Here is a 6380-nt window from a genome sequence, read left to right on the forward strand (position 1 = left end):
TTTGATCAGCTAAAAGGAGCGACATGGTTTTCAAAGATTGACTTGAGATTTGGGTATTACCAACCTGCGGGTAAAGGAGTCGGATGTACCTAAAACGCTTTTAGAACAAGGTATGGTCATTATGAATTTTTAGTTATGCCATTCGGATTGACAAATGCTCCTGCTGTGTTTATGGATTTAATGAATCGCATATTTCGGCCATACTTGGACAAATTTGTTGTGGTGTTTATAGATGATATTTTAATTTATTCAAAAGATGAGATGAGAACATCTTGAGCATTTGAGGATAGTTTTGCAAACTTTGAGAGATAAGCAATTGTATGCTAAGTTTAGTAAAAGTGAATTTTGGCTCCGGAAGTTGGATTTTTGGGTCATATTGTTTCGTGATGGTATACAAGTTGATCCTAGTAAAATTTCAGCCATTGTTGATTGGAAACCACCAAAAACGTGAATCGAAGTTAGAAGTTTCTTGGGGCTAGCTGGGTATTATCGGCGGTTTGTAAATGGATTTTCTATAATTGCTGCTCCTATAACTAGATTACTCCGAAAGGATGTTAAATTTGAATGGACGGAAGAATGTCAACAGAGTTTTGAAGAATTGAAAAAGTTATTAACAGAGGCACCGGTGTTAGTACAAATTCCGAATCGTAAAGAATTTGTGGTGTATAGTGATGCTTCTCTAAATGGTTTGGGGTGTGTGCTCATGCAAGAAGGAAAAGTGGTGGCATATGCTTCGAGGCAGTTAAAACCTCATGAGAGGAATTATCCTACTCACGATTTGGAATTGGCTGCAGTGGTGTTTGCTTTGAAAATTTGGCGACATTATTTGTATGGTGAAAAATGTCGGGTATATACCGACCACAAAAGTCTTAAGTACTTGATGTCACAAAAAGACTTGAATTTGAGACAACGAAGATGGTTGGAGTTGTTGAAAGATTACGAGCTTGTTATTGATTATCATCCGGGAAAAGCGAATGTGGTTGCTGATGCTTTGAGCAGAAAGTTGTTGTTTGCTTTGAGAGTTATGAACACTCAGTTGAAAGTGTCAAATGATGGTTCGATTCTAGCAGAGTTAAGAGCAAAACCAATGTTTTTACAAGAGATTTCAAACTCGGAAAATGATCAAGATTTGCTAGCCAAAAGAAAACAGTGTGAAGCTGATACGGGATCAGATTTCAGAATTGGTTCTGATGGGTGCTTAATGTTTAAAGATCGGATTTGTGTACCGAAGAATGAGGAATTGATTCAAAAGATCCTACAGGAAGCACATAGTGGTTATTTCTCGATTCATCCGGGTAGTACGAAAATGTATAATGACTTGAAGAAAATGTATTGGTGGAATGGAATGAAAAGAGATATATCAGAGTTTGTGTCCAAATGCTTAATTTGTCAACAGGTGAAAGCTGAACACCAAGTACCTTCAGGATTACTCCAGCCTATTATGGTTCCTGAATGGAAATGGGATCGGATTACTATGGATTTTGTTTCAGGATTGCCATTGACTCCGGGAAAGAAAGATGCCATCTGGGTAATAGTTGATAGATTAACTAAGTCGGCTCATTTTATCCCGGTACGTACGAATTATTCTCTTAACAAGTTGGCTGAACTGTATATTAAAGAAATTGTTAGATTACACGGAATACCATTATCGATTATTTCAGATAGAGATCCAAGGTTTACCTCGCGGTTTTGGCAAAAGTTGCAAGACGCGTTAGGTGCAGTTAAATTTCGATCTTGCTTTTCATCCACAAACCGATGGACAATCGAGAGAGTAATTGATTCTTGAAGACATGCTCAGATGTTGTGTATTGGAATTTCAAGGAAGTTGGGAAAGATATTTGCCGTTGGTAGAATTTGCTTACAACAATAGCTATCAGACGAGCTTGAAAATGGCACCTTATGAAGCATTGTATGGTCGCAAGTGTCGAACGCCTTTGTATTTGGTGAACTCAAGGAAAATCAGATTTATGGAGTTGATTTAATAAAAGAAATCAAGAAAAAGTGAAGATAATTGAGATTGTTTGAAAGTCGCTTGAGATAGATGTAAATCTTATGCAAACCTAAAGCGAAAGGACATTGAGTTTCAAGTTGGTGATAAGGTATTTTTGAAAGTGTCTCCATGGAAGAAAGTCCTTAGATTTGGACGAAAGGGCAAGTTAAGTCCGCGTTTTATTGGACCGTATGAAATAATTGAAAAAGTTGGACCGGTAGCATATCGGCTAGCTTTATCACCCGAATTAGAAAAGATTCATGATGTGTTTCACGTATCTATGTTACGTCGGTATCGTTCAGATCCTTCACATATAATTTCACCGACAGAAATTGAACTGCGACCTGATATGACTTATGAAGAAGAACCGATTAAGATTTTAGCTCGAGAAGTCAAACAACTAAGAAATAAAAGTGTTGCACTTGTGAAAGTGTTGTGGCAAAAGCATGGGGTAGAAGAGACTACATGGGAAACTAAAGAAACTATGAGAAACCAATACCCACACCTGTTTACCGGTAAGATTTTCGAGGACGAAAATCTTTAAAAGGGGGGGAGAGTTGTAATATCCTAAATTAGGGCTTAATCGGAATAGTGGTTTCGTGACCACAAATCCGAGATAGAAATAATTATTTTACAATGATTTTGATGTTTATGATATGATTGCATGATTGTGTGAAAATTTCGTGATGAAATTCTATGCCTAAAGTGCTTAAATTGAAAGTAGGGACTAAATCGAATAAGTTGCAAAACTTGCATTCTAGAAGTTTTAGTATGAAATTGTTTTGGAATATTAATGAGGAGGTCTTAAATAGCAATTTTACCAATTTTAAGGTCATGGACAAAATTAGGACATGGAAGGAATTTTGGAAAGTTTAGTAGTAAGGGTATTTTGGTCATTTAGTTATTAAAATGAATTAAAAACAAAATTAAAAGCCAATTTTGTCCATCTTCTTCATTAGGCCGAAATTTCAAGGGTTCTCCATAGCTAGGGTTTGTTTCAAGCTTCCAAGCTCCATAGTAAGTGATTCCAAGCCCGCTTTTAATGATTTTTACGTTTTGAGATCCGGTAACTCGATAAAGCTTATGTTAGCAATAATTTAACCTAGGGTTTATATTTGGAAAAATACCCATAGGTGAAATTTGTGTATTTTGATGTTTTATGATAGAATATGAAGTTTTAAATTATGTTAGACAACTTGTACTACTCGATTTTAAGCAAAAACGAGTAAAAGGGCTTAATCGGTAAAAATACCTAATAGTCACAAGTACATGTTAGAGTGAGAATTTGATGTTGCCATAGAAGAGAAAAGTGATCAGCATGTTGTAAAACATAAGAATAAGGAATAAAGTTTAATCCAGAGCCTAGGGGCAAAAATGTAAATATGCAAAAGTTTAGGGGTAAAATTGTAATTTTGCCAAAATTTGAGTTAAGGATTAATTTGATAATGTGAGTATTAAATAAGCTAAATGTGTTATTTTAGATCAAGAAAGACGTGGAATCGACCTCAATCGAGGAAAAGAAAAGATTGTGGACTAAATTGCAAAATCTTTGTATTTTGGTACCAAGGTAAGTTCATGTGTAAATAATGTAGCATAATTGTTATTTTTAAGTTATTGATATTAATTATGTGTTATGCTGAATTTTATTATGAAATGTATGCTTTGTGGTTAATTTCAAATAATATGTAAATTATGTGAACTACTTGTTAAATATAATTGTTACTGAGTATTGATTTGGCATTCTACGGAAGGCGGCAAGGATAAGTGTTCGAGGAAAAGCCCGTTTGAACCTTAGGAATAGATTAGGATACAAGTGACATGTCACTAGGATGGTTGAGCATCCGAACTCGTTGAGTTGAGTCCGAGTTCACTTATGGATGCGAATGTCCGAACTCATTGAGTTGAGTCCGAGTTCGTGAGATGTAACTAGGCATCCGAACTCGTTGAGTTGAGTCCGAGTTCACTTATGGATGCGAACGCCCGAGCTCGTTGAGTTGAGTCCGAGTTCGCTTATGGGCGGGCTACATGATTGCTTGATTGAATATGTGGCACTTATGTGCAAGTTATCCATGTATCCGAATTATATTCCGATGTGTTCAACGGGTAAAGTTCTACTCAAATGGAGGAAAATTTCGAGATGTAAAGAGACGTATTGGTAAGTGATATGAAATGGATATTTTGGACAGGTATGTATTTAACCCTCGGGTTGAGTATTGATACAACCACGATAAGGTAATAAGATGATGAAGAATGATTAAAATGTGATATGTGTTTTAGTGATGTATGCTAATGTTGATTGGTATAACTGTTTGTTATGTTACTTATTATTTGCATATGAACTTACTAAGCATTTATGCTTACTCCCTCCTTCTTACTCATTGTAGTTTTGGACAAGCCAGCTCAGGAGTCGGGATAGGTCGAAGGCTCAGTCACACTATCCAGAAGATTTTTGGTAAATGGCTTGTAAATTTAAGTATGGCATGTATAGCAATATACCCATTTTGTGTAAATGATCTTATGGTATGGTTGTGAAATGGTTGAGGAAATGCTTGATAATGATAAATTATGAAAATGGTTAGTTTAGATTATGTTTGATGTTAAGGAAAACTATTAAGATACTTAGTGCATAAAACTCATAAAAATGATGAAATTTACCATAAACAGAATACCGCAGCAACACTAACGCGAGTTTGAAAATTTACTAAAATCATAGAAATTGAATTTGGTGGTGAAATACATATCAAATTGAAGCTTATTATGTCTAGTTTCACATGAAACAAATGAAACAAGTAAAGGAAGTATATGTTAGAAGATATTTTAATTTTAGTGAAACAGAGTCATAGCAGTTTCTGAATCCCTGTTCCTACTTTAGAAATTCACCATAAATTGTAAAGATATAATTAGGTGGTGTATTTTATATACTCAGAATCCTTATTGAGTCTAGTTTTAGTATAAACAAACCTCATAGTCATATGAATTTTTTACAGAGAGACATGTGGTTCGTAGTAAATAGAGGTCAGACCAGTCGAGTCTTGAAACAGGGTAACTTTAACTAATAAACTGTACTAATTGGCCCAACCAAAATTCTAGAAAAAAATTAGTAGATATTTTTATGAGTCTAGATTCAGGGAAAATTTACGGATCTTAATTTTGAGTTTCGTAACTCGAGATATGATTTTTCTTGTGACTGTGACGCAAGTAGCTTAAAAGCTGTGAATGTAGAAACAAATAATTCAAAGTTCTAAAAATGTTAAACTAAGCTTAGTAACACCTCATACTCGACTCCGGCGACGGTCTCGGGTGTGGAGGCATTACAATGAAGCTTTCGGCTTTTCAGCAAATATTAATCTAAGCTATTTAGAGGGTTAGCACACACCTGTTATGGGTTGAAGTTGAAACGTTTCCAAAATGAATCGCCTACGATAACCACCACCTGTCACTCAAACTTAACTAATCTAATATCAATATATGTAAATCCTAAGCACATCAGTCATACGGAACATAAGGGCATATTCGTTATTTTACCATACAGGGGTATTTTGGTAGTTTTACAAATTGAGGGTATTGCGATAATTTCACAAACCAAGGGTATTTTAGTAATTTTGTAAATCGAGGGTAAAACAGTAATTCTGTAAATCAAGGGTGAAACAGTAATTCTATAAATCGAGGGTAAAATGGTAATTCTGTAAATCGAGGGTAAAACGGTAATTCTGTAAATCGAGGGTAAAACGATAATTATGTAAATCGATGGTAAAACGGTAATTATGTAAATTGGGGGTAAAACGGTAATTCTGTAAATTGAGGGTAAAATAGTAATTCTGTAAATTGAGGGTAAAACAGTAATTCTGTAAATCGAGGGTAAAACGGTATTTTTACAAATTGAGGGTAAAACGGTATTTTTACAAATTGAGGGTAAAACGGTAATTTTGTAAATCGGGAGTACTTTGGTAATTTTACAAGTCGAGGGTATTTCAGTAATTGGTAAACTAAAGTATTCTAAACATGGATAACAATACGAATGGGCCTAAAGCCTATTCTCGGCCCAAATGGGCCCACCCGCTCGTGTGGCCCTTTTAGCCCAAACCTAGCCACAGATATGCAATTCACCTAGCCTAGTCCAATATTTACTACACAATCAAACAACTTATCCAATTGGGCCCGTAGGCCCATTGGGCCCACATGGCCCCTTTCGGCCCATCGCGACCCGAAGTAGCCATCCTACAGCTAGAGTAGTGAGAAATACACACCTGATTGGAGACTGGAGTTAATCCACGCTCCGAGCACTCTTAGCCGACGCCCAATCCAAACGAGCACGCCATACAGCGAAAGGGATCAGCCAAGAAAGGTACCTTTACTCTCCTCGTGGTTCCCTCTATTTAAAGCCAGCTTC

General features: G+C 35.9%; 1 long non-coding RNA gene across 1 annotated transcript; it reads left to right on the forward strand.

Moving 5' to 3' along the window:
- Positions 1–2929: 2929 nt before the first annotated feature.
- Positions 2930–4553, forward strand: LOC128283812 (uncharacterized). Its single transcript, XR_008274223.1, has 3 exons — positions 2930–3007; positions 3472–3557; positions 4375–4553. It is a non-coding gene; the product is annotated as an uncharacterized LOC128283812 (long non-coding RNA).
- Positions 4554–6380: the final 1827 nt, after the last annotated feature.

The sequence above is a fragment of the Gossypium arboreum genome, chromosome 2, assembly GCF_025698485.1.
Source record: "Gossypium arboreum isolate Shixiya-1 chromosome 2, ASM2569848v2, whole genome shotgun sequence".
Taxonomy (NCBI): domain Eukaryota; kingdom Viridiplantae; phylum Streptophyta; class Magnoliopsida; order Malvales; family Malvaceae; genus Gossypium; species Gossypium arboreum.